The sequence below is a fragment of the Neomonachus schauinslandi genome, chromosome 8 (assembly GCF_002201575.2).
Source record: "Neomonachus schauinslandi chromosome 8, ASM220157v2, whole genome shotgun sequence".
Taxonomy (NCBI): domain Eukaryota; kingdom Metazoa; phylum Chordata; class Mammalia; order Carnivora; family Phocidae; genus Neomonachus; species Neomonachus schauinslandi.
Window position 1 is genome coordinate 97,340,461 of NC_058410.1, and position 13,038 is coordinate 97,353,498.

The 13,038-nt window shown below is 43.0% G+C and overlaps 1 pseudogene; it reads left to right on the forward strand.

Moving 5' to 3' along the window:
- Window positions 1-2,976: 2,976 nt before the first annotated feature.
- On the forward strand, window positions 2,977-3,720 carry LOC110582110 (annotated as a pseudogene).
- Window positions 3,721-13,038: the final 9,318 nt, after the last annotated feature.

Sequence of the window (13,038 nt, forward strand, 5' to 3'; positions counted from 1 at the left end):
CTCCTGTTCATGAGGCACAGGAAGGAACAGTCGACTGTAGTTGAGCCAGACGCTATTAAAGCACTGACCTTGAAACAAAGGCCAAGGTGACATTTGCCCTGCCCCTCTCAGATCTGCTTGCTCTCCCGTTTCCCTGTTTTTGCTACTGGGGCCACCCCTGTAGCATTCATTCGTGGCAACCCCTTCCCTTTTCCCCCTCCCTGCCACTGTGACCAGTTAATTCTCTCTCCGTTGGGTTCTGCACATCCCCTCTTACTGTCCGCTGCCCTGGCTCCAGTCTCCTCATCCTGTTCTTGGGCTCTGAATGGCTCTCCTTTCTACCGAGTCTTTCTCCATCAAAAGACAAACTGAGGGCATATTAAACATGTTAAGAGTTTATTTGAACACACATCAATTTGAATCAGGCAGCCACCACACTCAGAGGGGTTAGGAGTGTTCCCCGCCCCCCAACAGGAGCCAAGGGAGACTTTTATAGGGAAAAGGCAGAAGAAGGAAATCATTGATTGGTTATAACCTAAAGCCTATTTGGCTGTTTGTGATTGGTTGTCCTTAGCATTTTGATTTCATGACCTTGAAGCATTTACAGGCTTAGATCTTGGTTTGCTTATGTAGACCAGCCACCAAGGCATTAGAGCCCACCTCAGTCTAACAGCCTCCTTGTTTAATTAATTTTACACCTCCAACAGCCTTCTACATTGCTTAGTACCTGGCAATTTTTCATGAAAAAACTGTTCTAAAAATAAGCTTGTGTTTACTGTGATGTACAGAATGAAGTGAAAGCTCTAGTAGATTTAACACTCTCAAAATCTGTTCCTACTTACCTCTTCAACTTTTTTTTTCCCAGCCTCTTCCCAAAAGTCAAGGCTCAAAGGTCCCTAAACTTGCCTGTGTGTTCCTACCTTCCTTCCTTGCTCTCCTGATTCCAGATCATTCTTTTTCCACCCTGGCTCTGTTCACCTACCTGTTGCCTATCTCTTAAGGCTGTACTGCTTTTCCTTTGCCTCCCCGAAATGCTTCCATAGAACAGTAAATCCAGCCCAGAGCAATTCCTTCCTTCCCTAAATCCTCAGCATGTACCTTCTACGACAGAAGCTCCCCCATTTTCTTGGGATGTTAATAGATGTTACACAAATACATGTTCCATGTTGAAATAAATGGGGAACTCTGGGCTAACAGAAGATGTGCAGATTATATTGTGGCGGGATCCTTTAATATGCTCGTATGCATGGAGAACCTCCAAGGAAAGGACCGAATATGAGTGTTTCCCCAACTTAATTGGTCTCAGAACACTTTTCACAGAGCATCTCATAGGACTAGTATTTCTCAGAAAAGTTATCTGCCTTATTCATGTAGCACTTAGCATGTGCCAAATTACGTCTTTATCTCTGCATTTCATTTTGCCTTCCCTGAAGCATAGAAGAAACTCGAGGGCAAGAATAAAATCCTAGCCGTATACCCAGGAAATGCTCTATAAATGTATGGATAGAAAAAAGCACAGTCTACCCCTGCGTTTCAGGCCACCACAGCTGGTCGTGCGGACTGAGAACATCACGACGTTAGGGGGCGACATTTGCCTATATTACAGTGAGAGTTGCACATCCCCAGACAGTGCACCCCCTGGGCGAATACAGCCAGGGGCCCTTGTCTTCCAGCCCCTGTGCCCAAGAGTGCTGTTGTGCTTTCTTTACACACCCCAGAACATGCAGATCTTCCCATGCTCTTAAATATTCCATTCACACAAAACCGTTGGTGAGCACCATGTATTTTACTGAGGATTTTAGGGGAGAGATGGCAGAGGGAGTTTGCACCACACACCTGCAGCACACGTTGAAAAAATTACCCAGTAGACATTTCTAATTTTCCAAAGACACTAGTTAGCTCTGCCACAGCTACGGACATGTTCCACCCTCTGTCCTTCCCCCTAGAGGCACACTGACTTTCCTCCTTTTTTTAAATTTTGATTTCTCTGAACCACTGTGACAAAGCACAGAAGGAGGAAGTAAATACCCTCAGGCTGCCCTGGAAAGTATTACGTCAAAGAACCGCTGGTGTTTGAGGGCTTTCAGGGATGAAGTGGGAATGTCAGCAAAACAAACCAACACAAATCATATTTAATAGCTCAATTATAAATAGCTACACATGTCAATTGGCTCATCACAATGGGATAAGGTCTATACCATGTGATATAAACGATTTCTGTGCTGAACTGGTAAATACTGCTGGGTCTTCAGCCCCGCCCTGTCTGAAACCTTCAGCAGCTCACAAAATGCTGAATAGCAGCATATGTGTGCTCTGAGCACCCCCAGCAGGGAAAGTGGGGTTGTGTTGGCCGAACCTTGTAAAGGGCAGCATCGAAGTTTGTCCCTTAGGGTCCGTCTTCGGGCAAGTGCGGTTTGTACGTGAGGTCAATTAGGGGTTGCGAAGTGGGGGTCCACATGAGGCAGAATCACCTGATTTCCCAGTCCCCCAGAGTCCAGAAAGCAGTCCTCTCTTACCTCCGGCTTCTTGTAACTGATCTTAAAGGCTAATGACCTTCTGGGAGTGTGAGGCCCCAGGCTAAGGAGAGCCCCTTTTCTTTTACTGAAACATTGAAGCCTAGCACAGTGGACCCACCCTTCAGCTCTGAACTACTGAGAGGCTGGGGTCTTCTGGCCATTCTTTGAAGTAGTTCTCAGTTGAACTTAGAGCTTCAAAAGAAGGGGAGGGCTATAAGTTGATTTACACCCAACTGTATGATGTTTAGCATTTGTTTCTCTGATGAAGTTACTGAATGCAAAATAGAAACGGCCGGTAAAACATACCATCTTGTTCTGGTTAAGCCCTAACCTGGTAATTAGTGCAAATCTGGAGAAATATTTTATTAGAAACTTTAGTTACCGAGTGGCCTTGTTCTCCGCCTTTCTCTTCTCGTAGCTGAGGCTGCTCTGTTCTTGTTCTTGTCAGCCTACAGCCTGCAGTCTGCCTGAGACTGAGCACCATGCCTTCAATTAAGTTGCAGAGTTCCAATGGAGAGATATTTGAGGTTGATGTTGAAATTGCCAAACAGTCTGTGACTATCAAGACCATGTTGGAAGATTTGGGAATGGATTGAAGGAGATGATGACCCAGTTCCTCTACCAAATGTTAACGCAGCAATATTAAAAAAGGTCATTCAGTGGTGCACCCACCACAAGGATGACCCCCCTCCTCCCGAGGATGATGAGAACGAAGAAAAGCGGACAGATGATATCCCTGTTTGGGACCAAGAATTCCTGAAAGTTGACCAAGGAACACTTTTTGAACTTATTCTGGCTGCGAACTACTTAGACATCGAAGGTTTGCTTGATGTTGGGTGCCTGGGTTGCTCAGTCGTTAAGCGTCTGCCTTCGGCTCAGGTCATGATCCCAGGGTCCTGGCATCGAGTCCCACATCGGGCTCCCTGCTCGGCGGGAAGCCTGCTTCTCCCTCTCCCACTCCCCCTGCTTGTGTTCCTGCTCTCGCTATCTCTCTCTCTGTCAAATAAATAAATAAAATCTTTAAAAACAAAAACAAAAAAGGTTTGCTTGATGTTACATGCAAGACCGTTGCCAATATGATCAAGGGGAAAACTCCGGAGATCCGCAAGACCCTCAATATCAAAAATGACTTTACTGAAGAAGAGGAAGCCCAGGTATGCAAAGAGAACCAGTGGTGTGAAGAGAAGTGAAATGTTATGCCTGACACTATAACACTGTAAGGATTGTTCCAAATACTAGTTCCACTGCTCTGTTTATAATTGTTAATATTAGACAAGCAGTAGACAGATGGCAGCAGCAAATCAGTTGTTTAAGCAGAATATTGTCCTCCTTGCATGTGTAGTTTGAGTACAGATTCCAAACTTATGTCTGAGTTTCTTCTAGTATGATCAAAAGTTTCTTTTTTCTTTGCTCTAAATAAACCTGAACTGTGGGTTCTCTGTAGAAGGTGGCATTTTGGGCTTTCCGAAACTCTCTTTGTAAAGCAATTTTTGCCTAGTTTATTGTCTAGTTAACTTTAGTTTAATGACCTTTTAAAAGTCGGCATTGTGAATAAAACAAGTTGAAAAGCGTTTTCTGAAATAGAATTAACAACATATTCTCTTTATTCATGAGTTGGAAACTGGAAAAAGGCTACCTGAGGTAAATGTTTTGAGTGGGGTTATTAGGATGTCTTCCAGCTTCCTGGAGTCAAGGAGTATCACTGGTATTGATTAGCCTGTATGTAGTAGGGCTCCCTTAATTGGATGTAAGGACTTGTTATTGCATTTTTAATCCTCAGCTTTGAATATGTTGGCTAGAGACTCAGTTACTACTCAATTTGTGGTTTGGGGGGGAATATAACTAGCCGGTCTGTTAGCTTTTCGATTAAAAAAGACAAATAACCCATGTGATTATGTCTTCTTATAATCATTGATCCCATGTGGGGGAAACTTCACACTACTTGCATATAAAAAATAATTTAACCTTTAACGTTAAAATGTCTGGCAAAACCTAGAAAGCATCCATCATGAATGCAAGATACTTTCAGTAAAAAGTAAGTTACGTAGTAGGTGTTAAATGGTTTGCTTTTGTGTACTTAACTGTGTCTCTTCACTTACTATTAAATGAGTTAAGTATATGTACCATTCTGTAGCTGGAGACAGCTTGCAGGAAGTTTCTGTCCTAGCTCGCTGGAGGCTGCTGACCTAACCATTGGGTTCTGATAGACTTGTGTCTCTTCTGATTGTCATGATCTGGTTCCCTGGAGCCAGTGCTTCAGTTCTTAACTGGTGCACGTGGCCGCACAGGACTGCGCTCATTGTTCCCAGCCTCTGCCCTACAGTAGAATGAAGTTTTCTTGGTCCTTGAGATGGCTCACAAATTGTTATGTCTTTTTCTTTCCTCCTTGTGCTCCCTTTTCTCTTGCTTTCCCATTTAGCATCATCTGTATTCACATGTAGTCCTACTGCATTCTCTTCGTGTTTCCTGTGAGCTGTTTTGGCTCAGATTATTTGCTGGTAGTAGTTTGCCTTTATACTTCACTTCTCATTTGCCCTGAATCTGTATCTTGTTTAATAAAATCCCATATACTGTCAAAAAAAAAAAAAAAAAACTTTAGTTACCGACAGGCTGCTTCTAGGTCCTGTGCACACTCTCAGATGGCCCTCTCTTGCTCCCTCTCATGTGTCCCCATGCAGGGGAGGCCACAAAGTCATGGCAAGGCTGTCTAAAGAAGAAAGCCATCATAGAATGATAAAGCTCTCCGACTCCCTTCCACAGTGAGCCCAGACGGACTGTTAACCTTAAAAAAATAAAACTGCTAGCTATTTTACTGGCAAAAGACGGGTTTATTTGGAAATAGTAGAGAATTGCCATCCAGAACAAGGAAGCTACAGCAAAACCCTAGGCAAAGCCACAGAACAAAGGAGAGGAAGGCTCTTTGAGAGAGCAAAGGGGGATGTTGGGAAGGCTGTTATGAACAAGAAGTCCATTGGACTAAACTGAGAGTTTGATGTATAGTGGCTTTTATGGACTGAGTTGTAACAGTCTGTCATTGGCTGAACTATTGCTGCTGCAGGAGGAAGAAAACCTTTCTTCCTCCTGCTGGCGTAGTAAAGTAGAGAACACATGCAAAGTCCGACTCTTCCTGTTGGATTTGCAATTGATGTGAGTGAAAGGATCTGCGAGCTCCTCCTTCCAGCCTCCTGACTCCATTCTAAAGGAGATTTCCCTTTATCAATTTTCACAAGCTGCAGTGTAGGGTTGGACCCACTGACAGACAAGAGTAAGGGAATATGGGGGCATATGGAATTTTCCCTTTTTTGGTAATCTTAAGAACTGTGCCTGGTTGTAAGGAGCCCATTGGTCAGTTAGGGCCTATGGCTTAATAAGCTTGTTTGCGTCAGGTCGATAGCCGCTGTGGACCCTTTTGCCTTGCTCAAGGTTCCATGGCTCAAGCCTAAAAGTGGCCTCTACAATTTGGTGTTTAGATGCAATTTGCTGGCCCCTTTGGAATCCTGCAATTCCTTCCAAAGATGCTGGCTGTGTCCTTAGAATGTGTTCCTGAGTGCCCTGGGTTCCGTTCCCTTTTTCTCAAATCTGTATTTGTCTCACCAGCACTGTGGGTATCTGAAGGCCCAGCATCGTACACAAGACAGCCAAAGTGATAATGTTGTTAGTAACAAATAGCATAAAATAATTTTCATTTCTGATTATGTAAGTAATGCTATGTAGAAGGTACCAGAAGTGTGATCTGCAGACCAGCAGCATCAGCATCACCATGAGCTTATTGGAAATGCAGAAGCTCAGGCCAAATCCCAGACTTAAATCAGAATCTGTAAGCTGAGGTTCCCAGGTGATTCGCCTACTAAAGTTTGGGAAATACTGCTGTAGATGACCTGAAGGCCACAGCTATGTTAGATCCTGATTGCCTTTGTCGTCCTGCCTTCATGAGGCCTGATGGTATGCATCTTCCTGTGCATAGTAAGTGCTATATGTCTGTGTATCATTATTATTAGAACACAGTAAATAGCTTTTGCTCATCCAGACTGGTGACTCTGTAGAACTGGGAGAAAGCGAGTTTTGGGGATAGTGCCAGGAACTGATTCCTTCCCGTGTCTCACCCAATCCATCCCTCAGATGACTTGTGCTAGTAGTTTACCTTTTACATAGAATCTGGTGGACAAATTCATGTCTTCATCTATGGATCTCTTACACCTAAATTTTCTGAGTTAATAAAATATAATGAGTTTTAAAATTGTAATTTCGGAAAGCTGTTTGTTACTTAGTGATGAATAGCAGACATAAAGGGAAATGGTGGGGCGGAGGGGGGGGGGGGGGGGGGGGGTGCCGAAGAAGAACGAAAGGAAAGGATGGAGGTGGGAGGGAAAAGCAGGCCTGAGAGCTTCGAGAAAATCTGGTCAGCTTCAAAAGGCTGTGGCCGGGTTAAGATAAAATATGCAAGTGGCCACCAGTGAGTGATAGGATAATGAGTGAATTTTATTTTCTTCTTTCTGCTCTTCAGTATTTACGAAGTCTTCTACAATGAATGGGTATTGTTTTTATTACGAGGAAAAAATGGCACGTGTTTTTTTAAAATTAATCAAATATGTCATTGGAAAACTCCAGATAACAAAGTTGTTCAGGGAGGCAGGAATTCAAATGAATAGTAACTGCATGTACAGTGGGAGAGAGGCTATGCCAGGGTAAAAATCTGATGCTCATTTACTGTAAAAGACCACCAAGAATTTCAAATGCATAATTCAGTAAAAGCATTAGCCTCAAAACAACTTTCTCACAGCTCTCCGGTTTCGGGGTTAACTTTGCTTGGCAAGTAGATTTTCATCACATGGAAAGAGCTAAAGGATAGGGAGGCTTGTGGCAGAGACCACAAATCCTCAGAAGCCCACCTTCTAACAGCTCAGTGTGGGCTTTGGCCACAAGTGTTTGGTTTCCGAGGGAGATGTTTCATGTGGAGCAACCCAAGAGCCTGGGGCCAGTGAGGACCTGCACGTGTAAATCATGCGCCCTAGCACCATGCCCTGACTTTGAGAACCGGGTTCTCCCCGATGTACAAAGTTATCATACCCTAAAATTTGGCATTTTTCTGAACCCCCAAGCCTATGTTTCCATAGAAACTCTGTTATGATTATTGAATAGGATTCCACGTTCCAGTTGGGTTTTCAAAGATATTTTGCATCCTTTTTCTCATTTAATACTCGTACAGACTTAATTTCTTTTTATCTCTGCTTCAAAAGGAGAAGTATTGAAATCTATCAGCTTCTGAGATGGGAATAGTAAACTCTCCCAGTATGACTTAGGAGTTTGCCAATCTCTCCTTGTGACATCAGTTGTTTTTTTTTTTCTTCACAAATCTATTTCATATCTCTGTTGCTAGGTACATATATGTTTGTTAGAGTTTCTTGGGTTCTTTTTTCGTTTGTTTAAACAAGCTCCAGGCCCAATAAGGGGCTGGAAATCATGACCCTGAGATCGAGAGTGGCATGCTCTACTGACTGAGCCAGCCAGGGGCCCCCTATTGGATTACTTCTTTTTTTTTTTTTTATTAATAGCTATCATTTATTGGGCATTTAAAAGTGCTTTGTGTTCAAGTATTGTTACAAGTTGACAAATGGGGAATCATCTGCACTTGATCAAGGAAGATAAGCTAATTTGTATTTTTTTAATTATGTTATATCACCATACATTACATCATTAGTTTTTGATGTAGTGATCCATGATTCATTGTTTGCGTATAACACCCAGTGCTCCATTCAATAGTGCCCTCTTTAATATCCATCACCAGGCTAACCCATCCCCCCACCCCCCTTCCCTCTAGAACCCTCAGTTTGTTTCTCAGAGTCCATAGTCTCTCATGGTTCGTCTCCCCCTCCGATTTCCCCCCCTTCATTCTTCCCCTCCTGCTATCTTAGACCTGTACCTCTGAAATAAATAATACATTATATGTTAAGAAAAAAAAGAAGATAGCTAGATTATTTCTATTATGACATAACATGCCTCTATTCCTTAAGGGCTGATGTTTTACTTGGCAGGTGCTGCGAGGGCACCCAGGGCAGTGCAGGTGAGGAAGAAAGAAGTGAGATAAGGACAAATGCAAGGCCATGTGAAGCCATGAGTTACTCCACCGGCCAGGGTACTTCCCAGATAGCTCAGAAAGCATAGCTTTCACTGTTCTCCGGTAGGATTTTCTCCACAAGGTTTACGAGAAAGGACACCTGGCTACCTCCTCCCTCCCACTTACCCTTGACTAAGTCTTATCCCACTGGGACCTAATTCCCCCCTATGTCGGCGTTGTCATCTGGCCCTTAAAAAGCTCCCAGGAAGCCAGCCCCAATGTCCAGAAATGTGGCCTCCCATCCAAATCTAGAGCGGAGTGGAGTAGAGGTGGATGAGGCACTTGAGAAACTCTGAGAAGGTAGACAAGATTTATGTCTGGTACATCTCTAGTAACATATGTTCTCATGTAATAATAATACCCTGAGGTCAATTCAACAAAAACGGACATCCCCCCCCACCAAAAAAAGACTGAAAAACTCAAAATCAATTCAGTAAACATGTGTTGAGGACTTAGCTTGTGCAAGTCCCCGTGCTAGATACCCTGAGGGGGAAATGATGCACAAGAACTGATTCGGGGCCTCATGGGAGATGAGCCATCTCTGGAACAAAGATTTCGGGTTCAGACAGACCAAGATTTGAATTTCTGCTCTGCTCCTTAGTGCTTTGTGAATTTGAATAAAATATTTAACTTGCTAAGGCTTGGTTTCCTGAGGAGAATAACAGTTGTTGCCTTACAGGATTGTTCTAAGACTGAAATGAAATAACAATGTTCAAGTAGCCAGTACATTTGATTACTGTTAAGTGTTATTTCCCTCTCAGAGGCTTAACTCAAGGGGTCAATTCAGATAATTACAAAAACATCCATTCTAGGCAAAGGATGAACAAAGGACTTTGAAACAGAGAAAGGAAAAGAGAATTTAAGCCATGGAAGCTCTGGGAAGGCTTCCAGGTCTGTAGTAAAAGAGAAAGAATCCCTTCCCCTTTCCTGGTGCATGATCATCCCTTGGCAAGTTTTCTCTTTTGGCAAACTTGGTCTTTGGCCCCCTACTTGCCTTGTGTACCCGTCTCCTGCTCATGTTTCCTCTGTCCTTTCGAACCTTAGGTGGTGTTAAGCCCGTCCACATTGCCTGACTTGGAGGTGCAGGCAGTGTGGGCTGCGCTCCCCTGACACAACTCCCTTGCCTTTGGAGGTACTGCTGTTTGTTCAAAAGCACACGGATTACACTAATCCCAATCAAGCTGTGTGACTGGTGGTGGCCTTTACCCTCCTAATGTTTTGTACTTCTTCCTCACTGAAGCTCATTTCACCAAGACAAATCTAATCACAATCACTCCCATGAGAGTCTACCCATTGAGAGAGCTCCCCCAAGCTTTGTTGGCTTTTCAGGATCTTCCTTTCACCACCCTTGGACCCATAGGTTCTCTGGAAGCTGCTAGGTTTTCCATGGCAGCTTTCCTGGAGGAGTTCTGGCCAGCTGAGCATCGATGCTACCTTTCAGAGAGCAGGTGTTTACCAGTCAAGGGCTATTTGTTCACAGACCATGGAGGAGCTAGGCTTCCATGCTGCTCCCCTACGTTTTCCAATCATAAAATGTCCTCTCATAAAAATCCTTTCTCAGCATTTTCCTTTTTTTCCTTAGCATATATTCCATATATTAAAGATAGCATCCAATATTTTGGTTAAGGAGAGACCTGAAGAGCAGCAACACTTTTAATTTCCTGTTTGAAAAATCCTAGTATTCACATAAGAAACATGTGAAAACAAACTCCTTATTTGATCAGATAAAAGGGGTGAGGCTTATGAGGAATTATGACACACACTTCACCTTCACATAGTCATTTCTCCTATGTTCCCAGTTAGCCTGAGTCTTTCTCTACAGTGAGCCCAGGATGAAATGGCTCCTATCTTAATATTTATTCTTCTCACCTGATATTTCAAGAAGTCTGCCAGTAGAGAGTGAGAAGGCCAACTGCGCAAACCTTAGAGGGTACTTTGAATTTAATTTAGCAAGGTCTCCCAGAAATGCTACAGCCCATTGCTAAATGATTCTCCCGCCCTGCCTTGTGATGGCGGTGGTAGATCTAGGAGGGAGCAGAGGCAATGGGCCATAGTAGAAGAGCACTGGATTGACACTGAGACAAGGTATTTGCTGAACCACTTCATAGCTGTATGTATGACACGACCAAGTTACTCAATCTTAGGGGGCCTCTTTTTCTCACATTTGAAATGTCAGTGGCAAAAAAAAAAAAAGTAAAAAGTAAAATGTCAGTGACAAGCCATACCCATGAGATCAACAAGAAATGAGATCATCTGACTCGTACAGCATTTGAATACCTGTGTGCTGGACACTGTGCTAAGTGCTGGGGATGTAGATTTGAGCATGATAAAATACCCGCTCTCGATGAGTGCAGACACTGGTAGGAAAGTCAAACATGTAAATAGGTATATCCGGTGTTGTAGAAGTCTATTCCACAGTGGTTCACAAGATGGGAGATTATATCAGACACACATAGGGAGCTTTTCAAATTACACACAGTCACCCCCAGGGGAAAGGTACTGCACTGTCAGTAATTCTCACTTCTTTAAAACCGCTACGACACCTATTTAGCAGTGGAAGGCATGTAATTTAAGTCAACTCCCTGGCATTTTCCATATAACCCTTTCCCATCCCAGGTCCCTAGAACCTCTTCTGTATACAGTATCCTCAGGCAAAGTAAGTCACCACCTAACCTTCAACTTCCACTTGCTTGCTAGTGACTGAAGTCTGTATCTGCAGCCCAGATTGCTCTGCTGAGCTCCAAAACAACTGACTACTGGTGGATATCTATCTTCTAGATGATCCACTGGTTCCTTGTTTGCAATTAAAAGTGACACTTAACTCCGGGCCCTTCTCTCTTCTTCTGGTGGACCTTTTCCTCCCGTAACCCCCACTGTCCTGAAGGACATACAGTTTGCCCAAACTAACTACCTTAGAGTCATCCTAGACCCTTTCCATCTTTGCATCATTTTTAGTCAGCCACCAAATCCTATAAATGCTATCTCTGAAACACGCAGTATGTATCCCCAGCTCTCTATTCCCACTGCCCTGATCCTAGTTAAAATCTGCAATAATCTGTAATCATTTTTCTCCACAGTGATCTTCTTGTCTACTTCAGACTGTTATTCTCTCTAAACTATAATGTGCCTTTCCCCCCGGTAAATCTGGTGATGTCATCCCCAGCTAAAATTCACCCAATGATTTGTCCTCCTTCCTCTTAACCCCAACACCCACAACTGTGTCTTACCCTTTTTGCTGCCTAATCAATTCTGGAGCAGGGTGAGGGCCTGATAGGCCCCATAAGATGCCTTTAAACCCTTAAATATTTCTATCTACTGTGCCAGCCATAGAGTAGAGATGACATCCTGTAAATGAATTAGAATGAAAGAAAATAAACCCAGTTGAAGAGAAAGGGCTTCAACAGTTGCACAGAAACCCCTTCGCTACTATAAATATTTAGCACAGGAAGGCCACACCCTGCCACATTCAGTGTGTAGTTTTCATGTTCTAAACTCTCGGTGTTCCATCATTACTCCTATAGCGGCAGTCTTTTCTTCTGTTGCATGGGAGTTTCTCTCTATTAAATAAGCCTCTCTGTTGGAAGAACACTTATGGCAATGACTATAATTACAACCCAGGGCTGAGCTGGAAAATGCAGTGATGTGACAGCTTTTGTGATAGGAAGGGTAGAGAAAGAATGAAAGCTTATAATTTTCTTGGAGGTATCTTGAAGTCTGACAGTAGCCCTGCCCTTATGATGTAAATGTGCAGTGACCTGGAGACTCAGGACAGAATAAGCCAGGCAGACATGCCAAGTCCCTGCTACATGGTCTACTAGTCAGCAAGCCAGAAAGACATGGCACAGTGCTGAACTCTCTGACTTCTTAAAAGGGAATGGTCTAGAATGGTTGTTCCCTCCATTTTGGAATAATGTCAAAATGTTTCATTCGTCATATGAAATGAGGGGTTTTTTACACATCATTTGAGAAGTGACATGTCTGACTTGACGAGTAGGTGCATCTTTAGTTCTATAAGGTGTTAACAAATTGTACTCCAGAATGGTCAAACCAATTTCCAGTCTCATCTGCATTATATGAGAGTTTCCTTTTTTCCCAGTTGTGTTGTCAGACTTTAAAATCTTTGCCAATATGATATCTGTGGAAAAATATTTCATCTTAATTATAACATTTATCTGATTAATAGTGAAGTTGGACATCTATGTGTTTGTTAGGTTCCCATTTGTGTGACTCTGATCAGATAGATTTTCTCAGTTTGCAATTGTGGGGAGAATATGCTTGTAACCAGCTAGCTGTGGGAGGTAAAGTATTATAACAGGTATAACTGGTTTTGACTAGGAAAAGCCTAGAATAGCTAGTTTTGACTTGATGAAGGACAGGAAAAGCTTGTTGTAGCAAATTAATGCATACATAGTTACTTTAGTGTCTTTC